A 13,648-nucleotide genomic window follows, 5' to 3' on the forward strand; every position below is an offset into this window, starting at 1 on the left:
GTCATTTTGAGAAAGAAAACCCTTCAATTAATGGTAGATGTCTTTTCCCGAAAATAGTAATCATTAATTGAGTTTTTCAAAAAGAATTTTAAAAGTTAAGGGTATATTAGTTATTTTCTTTAACATTAAAAGACACGTGTCTTCAAGTTATTCGATTTTTTAAAATAATTACTTTAATATTTGGGCGGGAAAATTAGATTACATCGCATATTCACAGTTGTCCTCAATTAATTCGAAGATGAATCGTCTAACAGCACACGTAGTTAGACTTTTAACTTGCTTCTACATGCTGGCTTATGGGTTGGATGGACGTCTATTAGACGTAGGAGTCTAATCACGCTTGTCTTATAGACATCTAGACATTTATTAGACGTAGACGTCTAATTACGCATGAACACCACGTGTTAGACGTGTGTCTAGTTAGACGTGAGCGTCTAACTACGCTTGTCTTATAGATATCTAAACGTCTATTAGACTTGTCTAATCTGCGTAGGTTATAAACCAAGACAATGATCCAACACATAAGCATAAACTGCATAAGAAAATATATGTCTAAGTACTTGCTTTTCTTTTATACGTTCTCGTCTAATAGACCGATTAAAGCTTTCGTCTGCGTGCATTTTTCTGAACATTTTAAACATTAAATTTCCCCCTCAATTTATGCATATTTAATATAAAATAAATGTATAAATGATTTGAGGTCCTCAAGACCAAAAATAATTTTAGGGAAGAAAAACTTAGTCCATAGGAATGGTAGATGTGCCACTTGTTGATCTTCTGGAGCATTTTCTCAAAAGAGTGTGCTCCAAGTTTCCTCCATGCAACTATCCTGTATCACCCTACACAAAAATATATTTATATCTTTTGGTACCCACATTCTCCTGGGTCCTCGATCAATCAGTCCCTTAGGAATCCATATATTAGTTATTCTGATGAACTTCTCATTTTGTGTTGTGATTAGTGTGTATGATTTAGGCTTAGCAGACGTCTTCCTTCTAACAGCTAATCCCTTAACCTTAGAGAATGGTTTTTGTTTAAAACTCCTAGACTTCTTGTTAGGTTTTGATATGCCAGACTTGTTGGTCGCTACCTTTGTAGGTTTCAACCAGTCTACAGTTGGCGGAACATAAGTAATCTCATCTTTTAGGTTAGATCCTCACAGCTTGGATCAGTTCCACTATCAGTTAGACTCCCTTTGACAAAGCCCATTGGCTTAAGGTTGTCTGTTGCTGAGTTTAACTTCTTATAGGACTTGTCTGAGTCATTGCTGTCAAATCATAGACCAGATTTGCACCCGGAAGGCCTTAACAGACTAATATGATATTTGACAACTTCTCCAGACCATATCCAAGAACTGACAATGTAAGTTAAACGTTGGTTTTTTAGAAGAAAGAGTTTGAGTCTTTTCCTTGAGCGTCTCATTCTCAGATGAGATCTCATCTATGTCGTTTTCAAAAACTTTTGGTTCGAAAGTTTGACAAGAAATAAGTTCATCATTTTCAGATTTTAAGCTTGTTTCATTTTGAGATTCAGATAACTTTTTGTACTTCATGACCATAGCAAGGAGTTTGCTCGCACACTTCTTCAGACCACGTCTGATGAAGTTAGACGATATCTGCTCACGCACTTCTTTAGACCAAGTCTGGTGAAGTTAGACGATGTCTTCTCGCGCACTTCTTCAGACTACGTCTGATGAAGTTAAACGACGTCTGCTCACGCACTTCTTTAGACCATGTCTGATGATGTAAGATGACGTCTGCTCGCGCACTTCTTCAAACCACGTCTAATGAAGTTAGACGACGTCTGCTCGTGCACTTCTTCAGACCACGTCTAATGAAGTTAGACAACGTCTGCTCGCGCACTTCTTCAGACCACGTCAAATGAAGTTAGACGACGTCTGCTTGCGCATTACTTCAGTCCCAAATTTTGAGTTCCCTTTAAATAATGTAAAATACGCTTAACAATAACATATTGAGATTGTTTAGGGTTAGCCTGAAATCTTCCATAGACGTCAACAACAAACATAATGTATGGTCGGCTGGCTGTTAGGTAGAGCAAGGAACCGATGATCCTTCTATAGGCAGTGATATCGACACTTTGGCTATCTTCATCCTTGTCAAGTTTGCTATAATATTTCATTGGAGTAGAGGCAGCTGAACAACTCTCCATGTCGAACTTCTTCAGCAGCTCCCTGGTGTACTTGGCTTGGTTGATGAATATGTCATCTTCAAGTTGAAGAACTTGAAGACCTAGAAAGAACGTCGATTCTCCCATCATACTCATCTCAAATTTGTCCTGCATCAACTTAGAGAATTTCTTACATAATTTGAGGTTAGTTGACCTAAATATGATATCATCAACATATATTTGAACAAGCAAAATATGAGAATGTTGAATAAATCTAAACAAAGTTTCATTTACTTTTCCAATAATAAAATCATGATCAAATAAAAACTTTGTTTAAGTGTCATACCAAGCTCTAGGAGCTTGCTTAAGAACATATAAGGATTTGTCAAGTTTGAAGACATGATTAGGCAAGGAGTGATCTTGAAAGCCAAGAGGTTGTTCAACATACACATACTTATTAAAATTCCATTTAAAAATGCACTTTTATACATCTATTTGATAAACATTAATGTTCTTAAAGGATTCATAAGCTAGGAAGATTCTGATTGCTTCAAGTCTAGCGACAAGAGCGAATGACTCCTCAAAGTTAATTCCTTCCTCCTGCCTATAACCTTGAGCTACCAATTGGGATTTATTTCTTACAACCAACCCGTCTTCACTAAGCTTGTTTCGAAAAATCTATCCAGTTCCAATAACCGATTGATTAGTCGGTCTTGGTGTCAGATGCCACACTTTATTTCTTTCAAATTGATTCAGCTCCTCTTGCATAACATTGATCCAATCGGGATCAAGCAATGCTTCATCAGTTTTCTTTGCTCAATTTGAGAAATAAAGGCAGAGTTTGCAATTTCATCCAATAATTGGTGTTAGGTCCTGAGAGGAGCATTAGGATTACTAATTATTAATTCGGGTTGATGATTTTTGTTCCATTTGAAGCTTGGTCTTAAAGGATCAGTTGTCTGGTCAGATGACCCACGACATCCGGACTGTCAGTCGTCTGCTAACTTATAGTCTGGTCGTCAGATTGAACATCAACTGGATCAGCCGTCAGATCAGATGTGTTGATCTTGTTAACCAAAACTTCATCATCACTATCGTATTGGAGAGTAGTTTCTTCCAACCTATTAGCGACTTCAATAATTTCATCAGAATTGCTTTCAACAGATTCATCAAAGACGATATGGTAAGATTCTTCAATAGTTAGAGTTCGATCACTATACTCTCTTTAACCTTTACTAATTATTTTTTCCATCATCTGTAACATCAAACGCAGTCAAATGATTTTTCCCATCCAAATATCCTAAAATATGAAACTTTAGGAACTCTTCCATAAAATATTTCATAAGGTGTTTTATCAAAGAGTTTATTAATCATTGATCTGTTTTGAGTATAGCATGTTGTGATTATGGCCTCAGCCCAAAGTCTTTGAAAGACACCTGATTCAGCTAGCAAAGATTTCACTAGTTCCTTCTATGTCATATTCCTTCTTTGGGCAACATCGTTTTGCTGTGGAGTTCTAGCACTAGACAACTCGTGCATAATACCGGACTCCTCAAGGTAAGAAGACATACGTCAGTTGGTGAACTCGGTTCCCCGATTACTTATAATATTTATAATACTTAAAGATTTTTTATTTTGAAGTCTTTTGAGGATCTTAATCAAATTTTCAGTAGTTTGATCCTTTGAAGCTAAAAATACAACCCAAGAAAATCTAGAATAATCATCAATAATGACAAAGGAATATCTAGTTCCCCCTAACTAGTGACTTGGATTGGACCAAAAAGATCCATGTGCAATAACTCCATACACTAGTCGAATTGAAAATTCTCTTTACTTTTAAAAGTTGACCTGACCTGTTTGCCCATCTAGCAGACAGGACAAACCTTCTCTTTTGAAAACTTTAATTTTGGCATTCCAAAAAATAATTATTTTAAGAAATATTGGTAATGGTTTTAAAATTAAGATGGTTTAATCTTTTATGCCATAACCAATTTTGATCATTTTTGGCTACCATGCATAAAGGATCAGGCGTCCTATTTTTCTAGTTCATTTTGTAAGAATTTTCTACTCTGCTTCCGGTCAGTAAGGTATTATCCTGTTGATCCTTAACTAGGAAAGCAAGTTTTTTACAATCAATAGTATAGCCATTGTCACACATCTACCTAATACTGATCAGGTTGTAGCACATATTTTTAACTAGTAGCACATTGTTGATGGTGAGGTTACCATGGATAATCTTACCCTTACCCATAGTCTTACATTTATTATTATCACCAACGGTGATCTTAGGCCCAATGCACTTTGTTATTTCGGTCAGAAGTTGTCTGTCTCCATTCATGTGTTTGAAAAAGCCACTGTCCAAATACCAGACGAACTCCTTCAAGCATCTGACCTATTGTACCTACAATAAACATATTTACAACTTTTGGTACTCACATTTTATTGGGTCCACAGGTGATTAGTCCCTCGGGAATCCATATTTGGGTTATTTTGATAGATTTCTCATTTTTTTATCGTACCTACAATAAACATATTTACAACTTTTGCATATGATTTAGTCTTGGAAGACGTCTTCCTGCCAGCCGATGATCCCTTAAGTTTAGAGGATGATTTTTGTCGAAAGTTTCTTGACTTTTTGTGAAGTTTTGGTTTGCAAGACTTGCTTTAAGTTGGCTTAAGATAAGTAATCTCATCCTTTCACGTTAAATCTTCATAGTTTAGATCAGTTCCTTTGTTAGTTAAATTACCTTTGATAAAGCATATAGTCTTAAGCTTGCCTTTCACCGTGTTTAACTTTTTATTTGATTGTCTACGCTTCCATTGTCATATCTTAAACCAAATTTACATCCGACATGCCTCAACAAACTGATCTGTCGTCTGACTACATCCCCAGATTTTGTCCAGAAACTGACCACATAGGTCAAGCATTGGTTTTCAGACGAAAGAGTTTGAATCTTTTCCTTGAGCTTCTCATTCTCAAATGAGAGCTCAACCATTTTGTTTTCAAGATCTTTCGGTTCAGAGAATTGAGATGAAGAGGCGTTATCAGTTTTATTTTTCAAACTCATCTCATTAAAAGAGCCTGAAAACTTCTTATACTCAATGACCATGTCATTGAGTGCAATAGTTAAATCATTTCTTGTGAATTCTTCTGAGGTGAAGTCATATACCTCATATTCGTCATCTTCCATGAAGCATGTCACGACTTCATCATCACTATCGCTTGACAATGAGTCGTCCAAATGGTTGTCGGCCCATTATCCCTTGCGTTTAGCAGCTATAAGAGCCTTCTACTCCTTGTTCTTCTTATTATCCTTCCTTTTGTCATCCCTGCAGTCTAACTCCATTAGACTTGGTGGTCTAATGGAGCACGTCTAATGCCTCACTTCAGTAGCTGTTTTAAGTTAGCATACGTCTACCCACGATCAATTAGTTGTACGCTACTCCTGTTTCACTCATCTGTGTAGACTAGTACTCCAGCTATTTGTATCAAATGAATGAACGTCACTATGCGAATATTCCTCCCACTACTTGTTTAGTAAAGGAAATTTTTATAATAATATTCGGCGCACTACCAGTTCGGTATGGCCACGATCCTTGTGCACAGAGCCTGCTGTACTCTTGTACTATGGAGGCTTTCCAATGGGAGCTTTCCACGTGTCCATCTAAAAGATTTGACCGTTAGTGTCCTGACTCTATATATAGATCCTCAAGGACAACGGTCGAGGAACAAGTAAGTACACGCCTTACAAAGAGCTTACCAGCCTTATCTGCTATCAATCTCACACTCTTGCACTTACTAATTTGTACATCTTCAAGTTCAAGAGAGAATCAAAATTTGTCTAGTTGAGAAATACTCTTAATCATATTGTAAGTTGAACAGATTATGTTCTTTTCAACAATTAGCTAGCAAGTAAACTGTATTTGATTCAAAGAAGTATAGTGAAATCCTTCCGGTGGTTAGAAGAAGGGGTGACGTAGGAGAGTTTGCTCCGAACATCCATAAACAACTTATTGTGTCATTTACATTCTGTCTTTCCATCTCTCACTGGTTCATAACTTCAAACCTGAGAAAACAGTTCCGCACTTGAATCGCTTCAAGAGTTTGCAAGGGTTTGTGAACAATAGAAAGTGATATTAATCCCTAACATGATTTTTATCAAACCGTTTTTTAAAAGTTGTCATCAATAGTTAGATCCCCGTCTCTATTGATTACACCGATCCTATCATTGTTATTATTATTAATATTTGTAGAGCTTGAGTTATGATTGGTCTTCTTCATGAATTTGCCGAATTTCTTCATGAATAAAGCCATAGAATCACTGCTAATTTTCTCAGTAGACTTCATAGAATTGGTGGCAGGTGGCTCCTTAGCAGTCACCATCGCCTTGGTCGAGATGGATGATGTGGATAGATCCTCTTCGTTCCTAGAGTTTATCTCAAACTCGAAGGCCTTCAGATCGGTGAACAGATCATGTAGTTCCATCTTGTTGAGGTCTTTTGATTTACTCATTTTTATCGTCTTAATATCCCATTCTTTGAGAAGAGCATTCATAACTTTAATTTCAACCTCTCTATTGCAATAAGTTTTGCCCAGTTTGGTGAGATCAATGATGATCTTACTTATCTTTCATCAAATTCAGTTATTTTCTCTTCGGGACGCTTCTTGATGCTGTCGAATTGATGTGTGGCAACCATGAGTTTGTTTTCTTTTGTTTGCTCATTGCCCTCACACAACTGAATCAATCGCTCCCAAATTTCTTTTGTAGTGATGCATGTGGCAATCTTACTGAACATAGTATCGTCCAGTGTCTTATAGAGAATGTCTTTCGCCATGTTGTCGAGGTTGTTCTTCCTCTTATCTTCAGTGGTCCACTCAGACCTCAGTTTCTCCTTCATCATAGGAGTGTCATCGGGATTAGTAGTAGAGCATGCCTTCTTATCTTCACTGGGCCATTGGTAATGATTATCCCCATGTCATCATCGAGGGAATCCAAATGCGCTTGCATTCTCAGCTTCCGGTTATCATAGTTTTACCTTAAGAACATTAGGATCTTGTTGATCATAGATATGATTCAGGAATCTGATGGTGCTTGAGAATAGAAAACCTTCCTCTGATACCACTTGTTAGGATCGGTGTTAACTATAGAGAGGAGATTATGACTATAGTTAACAACTTTCAACTTTTGATTCAATGTTAAACCTATAAGGAACTAAGATCTGTTTCTATTTTTCACATATCTTCGCAAGCTCTTGAACGGATTCAAATGCGGAACTACTTGCTAGATTTAAAGCATCAGCAATATGAATGCAAGGAGCGGAAAGGAAATATTACACGGAGTTTTATGGATGTTCGAAGATAAAACTCCTACGTCATTCCTTATTCTGTTTCCAGAAGGATATTCACTAGAAACCTTTTATTTGAATAGGATGCTACAAATATCCGGTCAAAAATCACAAGACTTAACAACTGTCTATTTCTGAAATTTTAGCTAACTCTCTATTGATCTAAACAATCTCTGTTCAATTTAAAATACTGAGATTTCACATAGAAAGGATAGTACATGAATTACAGAATAATTACATAGTAAGAAATTCTCTTTTAATAGCTTAGAGAGTGTAATTGAACAAGAGAGAGTGTGTCTAGAGAATGAACTGAGTCAAGAGAGAGATTTGTCGTTTTCCTTGGATAACTATTTATGCTAAACTTGAACCAACAGTCGAATCTTCCTTTTGGTCACGTATCAACTATTTGTTGGTTGTACGCTAGGTGTACGAGAAGGTACACAAAAAAATAATCGTTGGATTGTGGTGTCCCAGATTGTACTGGAGAATATCCATTGGAAAGTGATGTACGGGAAGGTGCAAAATGGATTGGATGAATATAAAATACGTAGTACTTGAGAAGATATATCTTGATAAGTAGACTGGGCATATGACTGATAACAGACGCTGCTTATGGACTTAGTAGAATGCATACGCTTTTTTAGACGGCTACTGAAGCAAGGCGTCTACTCGCACACTTCTTTAGACCACGTCTGATGAAGTTAGACGACGTCTATTCTCGCACTTCTTTAGACCAAATCTGATGAAGTTAGACGACGTCTGCTCGCGCACTTCTTTAGACCACGTCTTATGAAGTTAGACAACGTCTGCTCGCACACTTTTTCAGAACATGTCTGATGAAGTTAGACGACGTCAGCTCGCGCACTTCTTCATACCACGTCTGATGAAGTTAGACGACGTCAGCTCGCGCACTTCTTCAGACAACGTCTGATGAAGTTATACGACATCTGCTTGTGCACTTCTTCAGACCACGTCTGATGAAGTTAGACGACGTCTTTTCGCACACTTCTTTAGACCATTTCTGATGAAGTGAGACGACGTCTACTCGCAAATTATATCAGACCACATCTGATGTAATTCAAACTCTGTCTACTCGCGCATTACTTTAAACCACGTCTAATTAATTCAGACTCCGTCTGATTGCGCTTGCTTCAGACTACATCTGAAGGCATATGTCTTATGAGTTGTACCTACGTAAAGACAAATTATAAAACTTAGTTCTATTTAAATCACAACTTAGTTTTATTAAAACCACATCATCAAAACTATGTTGTACTTAATCTTTTATGTTAATTAATTATTTCTTTCTTAATTTATTTTCTCTTTTCTTTAATTTGACTTAATTTAACAGAACTCGGTCCCTAGGTTGGACTTCTTGATCCTAAGACTTGGGAGTCTTGGTTCCAAGTCAGATTTCTCGATCCTAGCTCAAGAACATTTGTCCTAGGGCTCGGTTCTAACTCAAGAACATTAGTCCTTGGTCTCGGTCCTAGTTTAAATTTGTTTGTCCTTGGCCCGGTCATGACCGAGTATTATCGGTCCTATCTCTCGGTCATTGGTCTTATAGGACTTGGTGCAAGAACACCAAGTGTTCTTTATTTGGTACGAAAATTGTAGGTTTATGACTTTTGATACAGATCATGAAAACATGATCTGTAAGTTGGTATAGATCATAACCACTAATTCTAGAATCGATCAATCGAGCCCTAAGACCATTGATTTTTCAATTTAATTTATAAGATTTGGGAACTTTCGAATTAGGCCATCTCATGGACTAATTCTTGTTCTAATGACTTCCAAATGATTTTATAATGAAAAATGACCAAACAAGAACATTAATCAGGCTTTGCAACAGATTTGCGAAACTAAAATTTAACTTTTATTTTGAAAATTTTCCAGTTTGAAGAAACATATCGGGATGTACGTTATATGATTGGAATTCATCATAACACGTTTAAAAACATGTTAGGAACGCTATTTGAATCAAAATTCCAAGCTCAAAAGCTCAAGAACACGAAATTCCAAATTTTTAGATTTTAAATCAAAATTGGGTTTTTTGATTGGGGTTGAATTGATGAAATCTCTTTGGACAGAAGATTGAAAATCATCTTAGGATTGATTTCAACTATAGAAGTATAAAAATTGAACACAAAATATGTTACACCAATCAAATTGAAAAATTCAATTTGAAATTACAACATTAATTAAGATTGTTTGGAAGCTTACTTGTGATTGGAGAACACTCCTATGATCTTAAGGAAGTTTTCTAAATCTATATATCAAAATTTAGAACACCGAAACAGTTTCTTTAAAAAACATTCGTCGAAGCTCCTTTTGAAAATCTTTGAATTGGCTTTGATAGTTGGACTATATCGATGGATTGAAAGAAAGAGACCTAGGGAGTATTATACCCAAGCTAGGTCGGTTTCGAAGAAGAACTTGTATTCAGTTTGACTTATAAAGTTCATCCATTCATTTCTGATTATTAACATGAGCCTAGTTATAGGGTAGGATTTGACTTCAAACTCTAGGAGAAATGATGGCAATGGAGAGACTTGCCGTATGCGAAGTTTGGAGGGATAAGGAGAGAAATGAGACGATGAGATTTTTAGAAGGTCGTCATCATCGAAACGTGATCCTCTAGCATTCACGAAGAAGATGATCAAAACGACGTTGTTACATTAAAATGAAACGCGTTGTTGTGATCTATTGGCGATATGTAAGGCGTTCGGGTGTTTGGTTTAACGAGGTTGACGTCTCGTAGTTGATCATATTTGGTTCTGGGCACACATCTCTTGGTTATATCCGTCTACATTGGAGCGTCCTGGTGTATGGATGAAGCCCAGATGCTAATCTGATGGATGTTATTCCTGCTGTAGCCGATTTTTTTAATTTCGGCACACTAATCATCAGTTTTTATTTTTATAAAAGACGTTATTTGAAATCGAATTTGAAACCATTTCTTTCAATTTTCTTCACCAAATTAATACATAAAAATATTTTGTTAGATAAAATTAGACCGGTTAAATAGAACTTAACAAAAAAAACTTCACTGTGCATTATACGGTTAAAGAATCAGGATCGGTCAAGTAATCCAACCGGTCAAGCAAGACAACCGGCCAAGAACCCTAACCGATCAGAAAAACAAGACCGGTTAGAAGACAAGGCAAAAGATGTAACCAAAAACCGGAAGTCATCTGGTTAACCTGAAGCTATGAAATCCTGAAGTCATCCGGTTAACCCAAACAACCGGTAGACACTCTAAACCGAAATTCATCAATCCAGGGAAAACCGATGAAGAAGGTCCTTAGAGAAAGAAGCCAAGCAACATCAAACTAAGTACAATCTACAAATCGGTGCAACCAAACACTTTGAGTATCGCGGAAGATGCATACCAAAGAGACAGACTGTAACATTCCTCTATCCATACAAGTCTGAGGATACTCTACAGCTGGTAGAAAACCCTCCTGAAGAAGATTTTCCATTCTGGGATAAGTCAGAGGCGCAACCTTTCAGTGGCAGGCAATGTCCAACCGACAGTGCTACCTTAAGTAAAAGATTCACTGAACATCTACTAACCAATCAGATTCAAGGAGAAGAAATGTGACCGTTGGCACATTTCCACTATAAAAGAAGGAGCTGAAGAGAAGTAAACAGAGCTACAAGTTTTAATAACAACTAGCGCTACCCAGCTACAAGCTCTAAGAATCATTAATTACAAGTTTATCTCTCTACAAGATTCTAGGTTTTAGTGTGCATTTGAAGTAGATTACAACTTTCGGTTAAATTGTACGAGTGTTATCGCGCAGCAAATAGTCTCGATCGGATTGTGTTTGTGTTTCCTTAGTGAATATCATTCTCGCGGTTTCGAGAAGAAGGGGTGACGTAGGAGTTTCATATCGAACATCCATAAAAACCTGTCTTGTTCTTTACTTTCTGCCGGCCTTACATTCTAACCGAATCTATACTAACCGACTCATACCGCCCTAACCGATTCAACATCACTTAAAAGATTTGCTGAATCTCAAACCGACCGCTAAATTCCAAACCGACTTTATTCAAATCCTCTCTACTCATCCCGTGTGCGTGTTACTTCAGTCTAAAACAACCCACTTCGCACTTGAACTCGGTTTCAAGGTTTGTGATAGCCTGTGTAGTATTGAAACCCAGTGTTAATCTCTAACCGGATTAAACACCAACCGTTGAGTGAAAGTACTAACCGGCAGACCCGGATCCCCAGCCGCGACCTAGATCCTAACAATGGTATCAGAGCAGTTAGTTTCAATACTCAAGCAAGCATGACTTTCGAGAAGCCTCCAATGCTAGAAGGGTGATGATTTCGTGAACTGGATGTTACGCATTGCATCTGCACTTAATCACTATGGATGGTGAGATGCGTTTATTCTAACTGCAGGACCGATAAAGATTGATAAAGATAGGGAGGATTGGAAAAAAGAAGACATGAGAAGAAATAATCTAGGACAGCAGGCTAGAAATCACATCATCAACGGTCTGGACATGAATACCTTTTGTAAGGTCAAAGACTGTGAAACCGCAAAGGAAATGGGAAATGATGATTCAAATTCATGAGGGAAATGAAAGAACCAAGTAAAAACAAGTTAATGGTGGCTGACCCAGAAGTTTGAGAACATTAAGATGAAATCGTGGAGAAATAATGAGGGAGTACAGTGACCGTTTTACAGATTGTATAGACGAGTTATCAACTCTTGGAACAGAAGTATGACAATAAGGAAACTATCATGAAAGATTTAAGATCTCTTCTAAGTGCATGGGATATAAAGACAATGGTGATGAGGGAATCAAACTGTCTAAGGAAGATGAAGCTACACGACGTGTTCGAAGATCTTAAGGATATGAGTTTGCGAGGAGATCTAGGATCGAAGAGGAAGTTTCAGTTCAACCTCTACAAAAGCCCTTAGTCACATCTATAGAACCGGGTGCTCCTGCACCGATTAGAACCGGCCGAACAAGTTCACTGAGGATGCCATGGCAATGCTTGACAGAAGTTGGGCAGATTCATGAAGAGAAGCCAACCGACATACAATAACTACAGTGATAATCTAATGTTAGCTGTTATAATTGCAATTGTTTGGGACATTCTATGTGGGAATGCAGGAAAAACCAAGACGGGATGACCGGAAACCGGACGATCAGAACCACCGAAAGAACTATCAACAAACCGGTGAAGGAAGTGAAGTTCCGAAAGCACTGATAGCCGATGATTGAAGGAAGTTTATGGGCTCCCAGTGACAGCGATGATGAACTCACATGTCTCATGGTAACGAGGAACATGTATTTGACTCTCCATGTGAAGAATTACTAAAGATGCGTTATTTAATGCACTAAATGACATGGTAGCAGAGTATAAGAACTTATTAACCTTAATACCAACCCAACTTTCGAACCGATCCCATAGAAACACAGCCTGGCCGAACCTAACACAATTGGTATCCAACCTGACGAAATCTTAGAACTAAGGCAGAACCTGACAATCCTCTAAGACCGAACAACTTAAGGAATCAGGTTCAAGAGTTGACCGATGAGGAAGATGCCCGAACCCAGTATCGAATAGCCGCATGGAAAGATCCAGTGAAATAGTGAACCAATTGTCTAGGTACAAGAGACATCCCAAATGTATGTTTGGTCTGGATACAAAAACAACAGATCCAACAACCGGAACCGTTCCGACAAGATGAAGCTCATAAAAGATAATCTTCCCTTTATAAGATGTGTCAAGAGCTCTTCAATCGATAAAGAGGAACAAAGTACCTCAAATCCGGAAGACGAAATAACCTATGTAAGTCCAACTGAATCCGAAAAATGGCTTCATCCTGAGAGAAGGAAAGCCAACCGGACTAAAGGTAAACAAACCGATCCACGACCGCATAGGACAAACCAAAGGCCACCACCAAATAAGGCAGTATTAGGAAAACAGAAAGATGTCAAACCGAGTATAGGAAAACTAGTCAGAACCATAACCGGGAAAGTTGTCCGACTTATTAAAGTCTGGATACCTAAGGGACTAATCACTTGTGGACCCAAGTAAATGTGGGTACCAAATAGTTGTAAATATGTATATTTTGCAGGATATGAAGAAACGGCTAGGAAACTCTGAGTGGTATTTAGACAGCGGTTGCTCCAGACACATGACTGG

This window comes from Impatiens glandulifera, chromosome 7 (assembly GCF_907164915.1).
Source record: "Impatiens glandulifera chromosome 7, dImpGla2.1, whole genome shotgun sequence".
In the NCBI taxonomy this organism is placed as follows: Eukaryota; Viridiplantae; Streptophyta; class Magnoliopsida; order Ericales; family Balsaminaceae; genus Impatiens; species Impatiens glandulifera.